Source organism: Dasypus novemcinctus, chromosome 2 (genome assembly GCF_030445035.2).
Source record: "Dasypus novemcinctus isolate mDasNov1 chromosome 2, mDasNov1.1.hap2, whole genome shotgun sequence".
In the NCBI taxonomy this organism is placed as follows: Eukaryota; Metazoa; Chordata; class Mammalia; order Cingulata; family Dasypodidae; genus Dasypus; species Dasypus novemcinctus.
In genome coordinates this window covers 15007985-15021932 of record NC_080674.1, presented here as the reverse complement: position 1 = coordinate 15021932, position 13948 = coordinate 15007985, and the positions used below count along the sequence as shown (strand labels likewise).

The 13948-nt window shown below is 47.0% G+C and overlaps 1 protein-coding gene across 3 annotated transcripts in view; it reads right to left on the bottom strand.

Moving 5' to 3' along the window:
• TRIO (trio Rho guanine nucleotide exchange factor) overlaps positions 1–13948 on the bottom strand; it is a 380125-nt gene that overhangs the window by 155739 nt on the left and 210438 nt on the right. The window lies entirely within an intron of this gene.

Genomic DNA, 13948 nt, shown 5'->3' with positions numbered 1-13948 from the left:
AAATGCACACAGCGCTGAGAAACAGGTAAATGTTAGCACTGTTAGTGCTTTTCTTCTTGCAAGATAAAGTCTTCTAATAAGACATGGAATATTCACAGAGTTTTAGAAAGCCTTCTTTCTCTAGATATTTTTCAAAACATATCCAGGTTCCCAGCGTTTCAAAATCTGCCAGTTAGTCTGGAACCTAACACTGTCCTAAGCTTAACTCTCTTTACACCTGAACATAGCATGGGGGGAGGAAGAGCTGCTAGGACTGGTCTTTTGTAGAAATGGCTTCCCCTGGGCTCTAGGGAAGTGTCACAGGCCCTTGTGGGTCAGACTTTTCCCTAACCTGCGGTAATTTCTTTAAAAACCAGCATATTGTTCCTGACAACACCCTGGACATTTCAGTATGTCCATGGACAAACATCTCCACGGCGCGTGGCTGGCCTGGGAAAAAGAGGAGCCACCGCTGCAGATGAGACACAAAAGACCTGCTGCTGGGACGGCACAGTGACAGAGAGGGAAATAAATGACGCGCAAGGAGCCAGGCTCTATTTACAACCACGAGGTCCAAAGGCCTAAAGGTCTTCCTCCTCCTGGGACTCTTTCTATTTGGCCCTACAGGAAATAGTCTCACTTAATTGGGAGAAAGGAGCGTCAGGCAAAGGTCGATTTTTAATGTCAACTGGGGATGAGTTGACACTCATCATAATTCAACATTATTCAGGCAAAGTGTATTTTTAGGCTTTAAAAGGGTAACTATGATACCTAAAATATTTCTGAATAAAGGAGTGAGAAAAAGTCACTATAATGTCTCTGAAATCTTTACTGAAGCCTCCTAGGGGTGAAAAACATGCACTTCCGCTGCACACGCTACAATGGAAAGCTAAATCTCTGCAGAACAGGAAGAGAGGAGCTGCACCGTGTCAGTTCACAGCTGCCCGGATTCTATTTCTAGAGCCTCGAGCTGGCCGGGCGGCCGCAGAGTTGGGCAACGCTTCCCCCTAGGGGCCCTCGGGGACACCTGTGGCTGCAGGGAGGAGGGCTGCAGGGAGGAGGGCTGCAGGGAAGGGGCTCCAGGGAGGAGGCTGCAGGGAGGAGGGCTGCAGGGAAGGGGCTGCAGGGAAGAGGCTACAGGGAGGAGGGCCACAGGGAGGAGGCTGCAGGGAAGAGGCTACAGGGAGGAGGGCCACAGGGAGGAGGCTGCAGGGAGGAGGGCCGTAGGGAGGAGGCTGCAGGGAGGAGGGCCACAGGGAGGAGGCTGCAGGGAAGAGGCTACAGGGAGGAGGTCCACAGGGAGGAGGCTGCAGGGAGGAGGGCCACAGGGAGGAGGCTGCAGGGAAGAGGCTACAGGGAGGAGGTCCACAGGGAGGAGGCTGCAGGGAGGAGGGCCACAGGGAGGAGGCTGCAGGGAGGAGGGCCGCAGGGAGGAGGCTGCAGGGAGGAGGGCCACAGGGAGGAGGCTGCAGGGAGGAGGGCCATAGGGAGGAGAGCTGCATGGAGGACACTCCAGGGAGGGCTGCAGGGAGGAGGGCCGCAGGAGGAGGCTGCAGGGAGGAGGTCTCCCAAGGTATGCAGACAAGGTGTGTGGACAGGGGGGAGTCCGGCCCTCGAGGCAATCAGGAAGCCCCAAGCCCTGCCCCACAGACCTCCACACTGGGACTGGGTGGAGCCGAGAGGAGGCCCCTGTCCCTATGGGACCCACAGATCTGAGGGAGAAAGTCCCTGGAAAAGCCAGCCAGGAGCAGGCAAGGAGCCTTCCTCATTGCCTGGAGAGGGGAGCCCCCACCCAAGCGGCTCCTAAGGAACTGGTGGGCAGCCCACGAAGGGGCCGCACTTCCAGGCGATGAAGCGGGTGGTGCCCTCTGAGGTGGGAAGGCCGCGGGGACTGAGCGGTGATCAGGCTCTGTCTTGGTATAGGACTGGGTGAGGCTCCTTCCCCAGGAGCGCCATCTCTGTGACCTTGGGGAACCCTGCCAGCTCTGGACTTGAGGTTCGTCATCTAGGAAGCGCAATCCTTTCACTGTATTTAACAACAGACGCGTGAACATGCTCAATTCCTATACGCATCTGGTGAACCGAAGCAACTACCAGTGCTATCTGCTTCTGGTGTAGTCTCTAGGCTGGAAGTAGACACCATGAAACAGGATGGCTGTTAGCAATGGGAATTTATTAGCTTACAACCTTACAGTCTTGAGGCAGAAAAAACTGTCCAAATCAAGACATCGCCAAGGCACTGCTTTCTTTTTGAAGACTGGCTATCTCTGATCCTTGTCCTCTGCCACACCACAAGGCACACAGTGGCATCTGCTGGTCTCCCCCCTATCTCCCGGGTTTCCTTGCTGGCAGCTTCCGGCTTCTGCAGCTCGTGCTCTCATGTCCAGCAAGAGGATTAAAACCCGTCCTGCCTGAGGCGAGCCACACCCCAGGAAAAGTCCTCCTTACCGCCCCACACCCACGGGAACCGGCCAGCTTTAAGACCATGCTTTCTGGGTGCACAGAGCTCCAAACCACCACAGCGTCCCTATTCCTGGTTTTGACAAAGGTGGGGATGGGCGAGCGTGAGCCAACGTGGGAGGTCTAAGAGCTACAGGCCCTGCAGGAGCTGCCAGCCAGGAGCAGAAGCAGGGAGTTTCAGTGGCAACTTGCAGGGGGACTTCCAGGGACAGCCGCAAAGCGTAAAATGGGCTTCAGCAAGCAGCAGGGATAAAAAGGGAACCATTCCTGCCCCTTACAGCGCAGTCCTCTGAGTGAAATGACAAACTACCATCTGGTGCATATAACTGTGCCCTGATTAAGGCACAGTAGGGTTTGAGGAGTACCTTTTTCTCTTGGGTGGATGGGACAAAGGATGCCTTAATAGAATATGATGAAAGAAACTTGACAAAGGATTTATGCGGGGGGAGGGACAATCCAAGGCAGGGGACGATGTGAAGGTAAACCTGTGAAGGGGTGCAGAAGCGGGTGTGGGCAGCCCTATCCACCACGCAGGAGGGGACGCCGAGGAAACGCCAGCACCAGAGGGAGAAGCCCTGCAGAGGGCTCGAAGTGGCAACAATGCCAGCCAGGGAAAGAGACGGACACACAGTGACAGAGAAAGACGAAGGCGGAAGCAGTGGAAACTCAACTGTCCAGATACTTACATGAAGCCTCATGCTGCTAAAAACAGACAACTTATGGTTCTTTCCTTGGGGACAACGTCATCGCTTAGAGATCTTCAATTTTCTTTTCATTCCCCACATGAGCAAAGGGTAAGAGGCGCTCCCTGCAGCAACAGGGGCCGCCTGCAAGTGTCAAGTTGTGGAAAAGCCTCTCTTTTCCCAGGACACTTTGGGAGCAACTACTGTCTCCCTAAAACGGTTTCCAGCTAGTCCAAGTGCAATTCCTTTTTGACATGCCACTCTTCAAATACCTGAAGATAGCAGACCCATTCCCAGCAAGCGCACCTTCCTTCTTGCCAAGCTAACGTGGTATTCCCTGAGCTCTGCTAGCATGGCTTGCTCTGCAGTTCGCACTCCTCGGAACAGTCTCCCTAACCACCGGGGGCTGGAGAGCCAAAGGTGATACCGCTGGTGAAACAAACAGCAGCAGGCAAGCAATGTGACTGCTTCCCTAGTGAAAGGCTCTATTCTTTTCTTAATCACAGCCACGTTCACTGTTTGGGGGCATAACATTATTGTTGGCTCTGACAATTAAGATTCCGTAAGGTTATTTAAAACATGCCCTGCTGTCACCTAGGTGACCCTCCTTCTGTACCTTCCAGGGTTAGTGGTACTGATTCAAAGGAGACTCATAATAAAACCTATGAAGGAAACTTCTGTCATCGATTTTGACTTATTACTGCACAGATCTTTTGAGAATCTAATTCTATTGTCCAACAGACCCTTCCCCATCATGTAGATTTTTTTCCTTCTTTTCACTTAGGAAGATTTTGTTGTATTTAGTTTTGTTTTTAGAGGAGTTGTGTGTTTACAAAACAACCATTTATAAAATACAGGCTTCCCAAACAGAATACTATTAACACCTCATACTAATGTGCTGCATTCTTACAACTGAGGAGAGGACATGTTTGTAACTGTACTATTAACTATATATATAGTGCATGGTTTAACTTAGAGTTCATTGTGTTGTACACGTCCACGGATTTTTAAAAAAATATTCTATTATATATACAAACTAACGTTTCCCTTTAAACCACCTTCAGCAACACATTTCAGTGCTGTTAATGACATCTGCACAACGCAGAGTACTAACCACTATAATTGTAGTCGGTGCTGGGTTTAAGATATATGTAGGGGATTTGAATCTCTGGACTGATAATATGACACCCAGGCCCAGAGCCTCAACAGACTTCAGCTCCTACACTTTGATTTATTGGACTTACTCCACTCAGCTAACATGGAGTTGAAGAAGGTCAACCACCACAACATGGAGCCTAGAGTGTCTACAACTGGAAGCGGGAGGAGTGCATCCAGTACTCATATGGAATCTAAGCCCTCACTTGACATAGATGTGCAATGGACACAACCAATCCAATGTCCACAGAGAAAATGTGGAATGGGTGTGGGAACGGTAGCCATGGTGGCTGCTGGGTGTGGGGAACGGGAGGAAGAGATGAGATGTGGAGGCGTTTTCGGGACGTGGAGTTGTCCTGGATAGTGCTTCACGGACAATTACGGGACATTATAGATCCCCCCAGGGCCCACTGGATGGAACGTGAGAGAGTCTGGGCTATGATGTGGACCATTGACTATGGGGTGCAGTGATGCTCAGAGATGAACTTACCAGGTGCAATGGATGTGTCATGATGATGGGAGAGAGTGTTGCTGTGGGGGGAGTGGGGGGCGGGGGCGGTGGGGTTGAATGGGACCTCATATTTTTCATAATGTAATTTAAAAAAATAATAATAATTAAAAAAAAATAAATAAAAATCTATTCATTTTTACATTAAAAAAAAAAAAATGACATCTGCAATGTCATCCTCTAGCTTTTGATAAGCATGCCTCCCCGGTCCAGCCAGCCACGCCCAGATGTTCTGCATGAGGATGGAGATCCACAACACTCAGCCCGCGACGTAACCACCAGCCTCCCCCACACCACCTGCAAGGGTTTTCATGCAGCTGAGATCATTTCTGCTATGGCATCAAGTCTGTACACATTCTGTGGCGATTTGCCCACTTTCAAGATAAACATCTTTCAACACTACAAAGGAAAGTGTTCCGGATCCCTGATGAGCTCTCTCTTCTGCCTAGGTTAGGTGGCGTCACTTTGGAGACCTGGGTGCCAGGTCTGTGCTGCCACAGAAGGTGGAGGTGACACCTCTCTCTCCTGCTGGGTCTCAGGTCCACCTGGGATGACTCATTATCACCTTCCGTCACTACATGTGCCAGCAAGTATGCTTCACCGTGGTTTGGACTGAAAACCACTCGTCTTCATACCCTGGGTCTGAGTAATGCCTTACCTATCAGGTATGTTCCTTCCTGGCATCTTCTACTTGGCAGGCTGTATTGGGGGGGGGGGGCTGTCTTGGGCTTATGTTAACTGACACCCTCAATTGATTCTTTTTTTATGGCCATTCAGACAAGGCCAGTTTCCACTAACTGTGCTAACATGCAGCCCACAGTTTTCTGTCTTGCCGATAAATCAAATGTTGAAAGGTCTGTCAAATGCCCACTAATTCTACTCCATGCCCTTCATCAAACCAGAACACTAGTAAAGAAGGAATGTGTTATAACTTGATCATTCATTTCTTCTTTTACACAGTTAATGCACCGTCTCAAGGAGCAATATGTGAAGCCTACCTTCTTAAAAAAGGAACGTGTATTTTCAGGCTTTTGGCGTCTCTTCCATTTCCCACAGTTCCTTAAAGATCAATATACCCAATGTGATGATCTAATTACCACCTTATTTCAGTACCTGGGGATCTCATTTGTCCTCAACTAGAGACTTGGACTCGAATGAAGTCTTTTCCTATAGAGCCATCATCCATTTTGGACTTTAGCTTTCTCTAACCCATGTCCTCTGAGAACAAGCAAGCAAAGTAAGGGGTGATAAAATAAACTTTTCCCACTTGTCATCCACCAGTATCCTATCACAGGCCCCAAGCAGAAAGTCTACTCCTTGTCTCATCCTGAATTTTGCACTTAAAAACAAACAAACAAAAACACAGTAACAAAACCAAAAGAGCCTCATAAGTCTCTGCAGGTCTAGCTTATCTAGAGTTTGGGAGCTTTCCTGACAAAATTCTCATTAATATAATACCTTGTAGGTCATCAATCTAACACCTATTCAAAAAGGACAGCAATAATCAATAAAAACAGTACACGTCAGAGGTCCATATGGATAATTAACTCCTTATCCCAATGACCCAAAGACTCATCATGATTGATAATAAAATAGTTTATGAGCCATAACATCAAAATATAGAACCAATATCAATATTATTAAAATATATTTAAACAAATCTAAACATGCAAACAAGACTACATATGTCATAGATACATGTTAGCTGGGCACTTTAGGACCTACAGGAGCACTGCATTTCCTGACCTTGCCCTGCAGTGCTTCACCTTTATATTATATTATATTGTATTGAGTCCTAGCCATAAACAACTAATTGAAACAGACATTTGCCACCCTCAACAAGAAACTATAAAATATGGAGCCAGCACAAGGTTACATAATCTGTGCTGCAACACTGAGTTACATATGAACATAAAGTAGTAAATTGTTAATTCATTCATTCAGTCACCATCCACCAAGTGACGAGCATAGCTCAAGTACATTTGGCTACCCTATAATTTTTGCACTAATTTTGAGTTTCTCTGTTGGCATTAATTTTTTCTATACCTGAAAATATTGGTCTAGTTCTAAGAAAAAATAGAAAATTCAAGTATTTCAACCACATTTTAAAATCATTCTATAGGAAAAGAATGAACGTTTTACATGAATCAAATTGTGACAAAAGGACTTTCCTTTTTGAAAATATAACAGAATCACTCTTGTCCCACTGTCTAGCACAAGTGTTTTACAGATATTTATTTGGTGAAAAAAATCATTATTTTATTTTGCGGCTTTGGCTCCAAACAAAAACATTTAGTAATGTGTAAAAAGTAAATTATGCCAACATGTATGGAACCACAGCCTGGATTCCTCATCAACAGCCACTCTGATTTCCTAAACCCTGAAGCTGGAGACAGAGTTGAAGTTGTATATATCCCATGAAAGGGATAATTAAAATGTCTTTAATTTTAATATTAAGGGAAGGGTTGGAATGAGGGGATTACTCTCAGAAAGAGAACCAGAATTAGATTAAGCAGTTACTATTGACCAGAAGATTAGTTGAGGATGCTATCAAAGTGTACCTGGATGTTTGTATCTTTACACCTTACATTTAAATCCTTCTCACTGTGTCAATACGAAATAACTTATAATGGGGAGGGGGAGGGAAGAAATGAACATTTCTTGGAGGTGTTACGAGACATGCTTGATGCTAAGGGTTTTGCACATGGAATTTCATTTATTTTTCCATGTCTCTGGGATGTTTTATTATTCCCATTCTGTAGCTGAGAAAGCTGAGGCACTACAGCAGAACTTGTCCCAGGTCAGCCAGCCAGTAAAGAAAGGGGATATGTTACATTGGATTTTTTTGTTTGTTTTTTTTTTTTTTAAAGATATTTATTTTTTTCTCCTCCCCCCTCGTTGTCTGCTCTCTGTGTCCATTCACTGTGTTTTCCTGTGTCTACTTGTCTTCTCTTTAGGCAGCCCCAGGAAACAATCCTGGGACCTTCGAGAGTGGGAGAGAGGCACTCAATCTCTTGCATCACCTCAGCTCCCTGGTCTGCAGCATCTCTTATTATCTCTCCTCTGTGTCTCTTTTTGTTGCATCGTCTTGCTGTACCAGCTTTCTGTGCAGGCCAGCACTCTGTGTGGGTCAGCTCTCCGCTCAGGCCAGCTTACCTTTTCACCAGGAGGCTCCAGGAACCAAACCCTGGACTTCATATATGGTAGATGGGAGCCCAATTGCTTGAGCAACATCTGCTTCCCTGGATTTTCTTAATTTAATAAAGATGACGGTTTTCTATAAGAGACTGGACCTGTTTTTGTGGACATTTCCAGCTATGGGAAGACCCACCTATTTCTCTTCCTTAATTAGCAGGTCAAATCAAACACCAGAGTCTACGTGAAAATAGAATGCTAACCCAGCAGGCAGCACTGAAAGGCCCAAGGTCAGAGCTGATGATCAGTCACACAAGGTCTGATGATGCAGCAGAGGGCTCATCAAGGCCCTGAGTTTCCTCTTGCTCTCACTGACTTATGATCATCTAACTACTCATTTGTACCTATACCAGAAAAATACAGAAATTTTAAAAAATCTTAAGAGTGGGAATTTAATGTTAAACATAAAGCACCTAGCCTTTGATCATATAAAGTAAACTTTTTAATCCTAAAATATCATGCCCTGGATCAAATTTAACAAAGCAATTCTGGACTTTAGAGACGATGAAAAGCTGGGGAGCACACACACATTGCTGGTAGAAGGTAAAATGGCAAAGCCACTCTGGAAAAGTTTGACAGCTTCTTTTAAAAGTAAACATGCATTTACCATACAATACAGTAATAGTACTCTTTGGCACTCATCCTCAAGAAACGAAAACTTAGTTCATGCAAAAACTTGTACATGATTGTTCAAAGCTTCTTTTAGTAGTAGTGAGAATTTCCAATGCGTGAATGGTACACAGCCATACCCCAGAACAGTGCTCAGCAACAGAAAGGAAAGAACTGATAACTCGCTCCAGAGTGGATGATCTCCAGGGAATTAAGCTGAGTGAAAAAAGCCCATCTCTATAGGATTCCATTGATATAACATTTTTGAAATAATAAGGTTACAGAGATGGAGATGAGAGTAGTGTTTGCCAGGGGTTAGGCAGAAGGGATGGGCTGGGGATGGCTGTAAAGAGCATGAAGGAGGGAAACGGACTTTGGCCCAGTGGTTAGGGCGTCCATCTACCATATGGGAGGTCCGCGGTTCAAACCCCGGGTCTCCTTGACCCGTGTGGAGCTGGCCATGCACAGCGCTGATGCGCGCAAGGAGTGCCGTGCCACGCAAGGGTGTCTCCCGCGTGGGGGAGCCCCACGCGCAAGGAGTGCGCCCGTGAGGAGAGCCGCCCAGCGTGAAAAGAAAGAGCAGCCTGCCCAGGAATGGCGCCACCCACACTTCCCGTGCTGCTGACGACAACAGAAGCGGACAAAGAAACAAGACGCAGCAAATAGACACCAAGAACAGACAACCAGGGGAGGGGGGGAAATTAAATAAATAAATAAATCTTTAAAAAAAAAAAAAAAAAAAAGAGCATGAAGGAGCCCGTTCACGAAGAAACAAGTTCTGCATGCTCCATGAATTGCACATGTGATACACCCACACAACTACACACACGCAGAGGGATGAGTGCACGTAAACCTGGGGACATCTCAGTGAGCTCTGGATTGTCCCACAGTCAACCTCCTGGCTTACAAGTGTACTGTGGATACACAAGCAGTTACCCCTGGGGGAGGCTGGGTGGAGGGTGCAACTTCCTAAGAACCTAAAATTATTTCAAAAGAAAAAGATAAAGAAAAAGCTGAGGAATGTGTTTAAAGGCATCATATCTCTTTGGGGCAATATATGTGGTGTAGAAAATAGAAATGGAGGTAAGGAGTGGGGAAGGAATCAGAGAGGATACAGAAGACAGGAAGGGCCGCAGAGAAGGAAGCTCGGTCCCAGTCTTCGGGTTCTGTACCACAACCACCAAGAATTACCAGGTTCCAGTGATGGCGGTTGATCCGAGCAATGAGCGCTGGGTACCTGGAGTTAGATTTCCCTTTTTACTCTACGTGCCAGATGCCCAACCGGTTCTCTAGTTCCACAGAGGAAAGAAGAAAAAAGAAACCTGGGCCCATTAAGCACGGGCGGAGAAGGCCCCTGGAGATTTCTCAACTCACTCCAGGAGCAAACTCCTTGAGCAAACTCTGAGAGGCCCAGGACAAGAGGCCCCGCCTCCAAGCCATCCCTTGTGACTAAAGTGCAAGAACACAGCGGCCTCTCCCAGTCTCTCCACGGAAAGCTGTGCACCAGCCAGAGCTAAAGAAACAAGTCTGCATGGGGAACTACTAGGCTGGGCGTGGAAATGAAGCCAGAAGGGCATGCTGTGACCAAAAAAAAAAAACCCTTCCAGGTGGCCTGGAGGCCTTTATTTCTGACTTGTGAATAAAATGAAAGGTTCCTCTTTTCCCAAGCATTACCCAAAACAAAAACTTGTCCCAGTTCAATGTACAAGTTTGCAGAAGCAGAACGAAGGAGTTGTCTTTGTTTGTTTGTTTTCAACTCAGCCCAGCAAGAATGACAGCTTTATTCAAATGGGAATGCTCTTTCATGGGACATCATGGCTCCTGGGAATCCAGTGAACAAAAATCAACGCAAGACCACTGATTCAATTCCAGAAATAAACTCTGGCTGAGAACTCAGTGCCACTACCTGGTTGCCTCAAATAACCTCCAAATTTCAGAAGTAATTGTCAACTAATTCGGGACCTAATTCTCAGAGTCAGGTTAAATGAGCATGGATAGATAAAAATAATTATGCTTTTCTTGTACTTGAAAATGGAATTATGTCCCTCTATCATTAAATCCCAGAATGATGTATTAGAGTTAGACATCATTTATTCCAAAAACTTTTACTGAATATCTAGCTAATTGTAAGAGGCAGGCTAGCTTATTGGGGATATAAAGGAACAAAGTCTTGGTCTTCAAGGTATTTTAAGTCAAAATGCCCAAAAATGTCCTTGTGTGCTATGTACAAAGGCAGAGGTATGCTTTCCAATTGGCCATGCATTTTTATATCACTCCTCTTGCACAGCACACTTGTTAGGAAAACACTTTGGAATGAATGCATGGATAAGTGGGTGAATGAAAGAATGAATAAAGTGAAAACATGCATTCCAAAGGAGAGGAGGAAAGGTAGCAAAAGGACAACTACTAGGAGAATTATAATCAGCATGGATGTGAATAAGAAGCTACAAATAATACTGAAGTGAATACAGATTGAGCAGTGAAGGACAAAATGCAGGAGGATAAAAAGCCTCACAAAACAAAATCCAAGTTTATGTTGGACCAGTCGGCATTCCTTTTAAATACTTATTATTTTTTTAATAGAAAAGAAAGCATCAGTTTTCGAGCCTTCTAAAAGAAGGAGAAGCATCTCATGAATTCTTCTTGGAGGAAAAAATGAGCAAAGGGCTCTGGAACGTGTCTAAATCTGCATTTTGAGGGTGTAATTGAGGCTAAAATCTCTATCAATAACTTTCTATATCCAGCCTCAGGAAATAAAATATTTGCCCTCTGTGTGAAAGCACTTCCCCTTTTCTCTCTTCTCAGGAACAAGCATACTATATTCTATTCTCTGGGGGTAAGAGATTAAGAGTCAAGAGGTCCCAGTTTGCTGGTCTAACTGCTTGGTCTGCGGCAAGACTTAAACGCCATCATCCTTCTGGCCTGATTCTTAGAGAATTCCTGACTTACACTGAGCAGACATCATCTCGACCTGGAACCTTTTAAAAGTTAGCAGCGATGAGATCACTTTGCATAACTTGCTCATCAGAGAGCCAGAAATTTATTGCACAAAAGAGGGTTTGATAACTATGCTCTGGAGAAAGTGAGAAATAAAACCACTGCGGGAACATCTGGGAGTGAAGAAGGTTAATTTCTGTTTTGGGAAAGCCGTTGACAGTTGACGTCAAAAAGGGCTCATGTATTTGCCTAAATGAAAAAGACAAGCTGCTATTCCTAGCTTCCCCTGGGTCAGTTTAAATTATATAATCTGCTTTGGAAGAAGTGATCCAGAGCGTATAAAATCTTTAAGCGATCTTTCCTTCATCTGCCATGTTTAAATAGTTAGTGGCGCTATGTAAACACTTATCTAATTAGCATGATTTCCTCCTCCTGGCCCTTGTCTTTTAGTTTCGTTTTAAATTCATTGTCACTAATCTGAGCTTTCATACAATACATTCAAAATACGGTGGCTGAAGAAAACATTCTTGCCTATATGGAGTTTTAGTAAGTATTCCTTGGGATTTTATTTGAGGGCATTTGTGTAGCAGGGCTAGGCAGCAAAAATAAACTACTTACAAAATGGTTGTGGCTAAAAATGAAGTTCAGGCACACAGAGGGGATTGCAGCTGGCGCTCCAATCCCACACGCCTGCACTGCGCGTCGGGGCAGGCCCTGCTAACCGCCCCCTTCTGGTGGCTGCCCTTCCAGGGTTACCTGTCACCTGCGGTGCACACCTTCAGGGCAAACGTACTCCTGTGACCGTCTTTCACACAGACAGGGAAGAATGTACAAGCTGAGAACTCTCGACTTGCAAAAGCAAACCACTAAGCCTTTAAAGCAGATTTAAGGTCTGAGTCTACAAACTCATACATATTAGAGGCTTCTGTAGTTTAAGCCAACTGAAGTAACATGGACTTTCACTTTTTAAGTAACTTCCAAGCTGATTGATGAGGGGGCTCCACGGTGTGCTAATTAGAATGCTTTTACTGTGTGGTGTTTTTCTTAGAAATGCTGCTGATGTTACAAAAACAAAGGAACCCAAAGTGAGTCACTGGAGAACAACTTTTGAAAAGCACTTTCCTCCCGGTTTTCCTTTAGAGCCTGCTTTTTCAAAACCATAAAAAAGTTGAAAGGATGATCTAAATCATAAATACTTTGTGGAGAGAGCTGTTTTTGTCCTGACGGAAAGTTGTATCTTTGCCTCTGACTGCTAGGCAGCTAAAGTATATTCCTACACCTGTCACAGGAAATTTTGTGTTAGTCACAAATCCCTGGCTCTAGAATGTTCTACAGATGCAAGGGCCCGCTGCTTTCTGCCCTTTCTCTCAGTTCCTCAAAGAATGCTGCCTGCAGCCTCCCCACCTTCCCCTCCCCTCTCCCACAGCATCTGAGATGTCCCGGGGTCCAGGGTCTGGGGTTCGCGGGCCCCGAGTGCGGAACCGGCCGACTGGACGTCTCGGTCCCCCGCGCTCTCCACCCCCAGCAGAGTGCAGGTGCTGGCCTCTCTCGTCCTGCTGCCCCAGGTCACTGCTTAACGCTCTACGCACAGCACAAGCTGCTTTTTCACACTTGACCCTCTTTGTCCCCCTCAGCGAGGGGGTAAAACGCACACGACAGAGAGAAGCTCGCACACAGGCGGGAGAGAGCCAAGCTCGGCGGCAACACGCCGTGACTGGGAGCAGCAGGTTCCCGGGGAGGGTTCTAGTCCGTGCGCGGGGAGAATCACCAACTCCTCAGCGGGGAGAGGGGATGGTGAAGAGACACTGCACAGCCAGGCCCCCCGGGAGGCGGAGCGTCAGGGACCTGGGGACACCGTCAAGGGGCTTGTTAGTGGAGGACCCGGGACAAGGGGCAGAGCGAGAAGGATGCTGAGGTGGTTCTGGCCGTCGCCCCGACCCCTGAAGCAGCACTGGCCGCTCCAGGCGACACGGCGGACACTGCAGTGACAGAGCCCGCTGCAGCGTGACTGCCTGACTGCCGCCAGGAGCCCGGAAAGAGGAGGCTGGACGAGAGGTCAGGGGAGCTCGGGCGGGTGGTCTGGAAACCATCGTGGAAAAATGTCCCCATCCAAGTGTCCACGGGAAGAGGTACTGTCCCTGGAACTGTTGTAAGGCCCTCCTCAGCTAAGGCTTTGCTAAGAGCAGGGAGGAGCTCCCGGCTTTCAACTTCCGTTCCTCTTCCTGGGACCGCAAACCACCAGCCAGACTGTGGCGGCGTGGGCGGAGGCGGGGCTGCCCAGCGCGCACGCGCGGAGCGAGGCAGCACGTCTGTGCGTGACCCACGCTTTCAAGGTCCACGTGGCCCGGCTGGGGAGCAGCTGCAGCTGCCGAGTCCCCAGGGTGGCAGCTCCTTTCCTCCAAGGGGAATCACGGCCGCCATC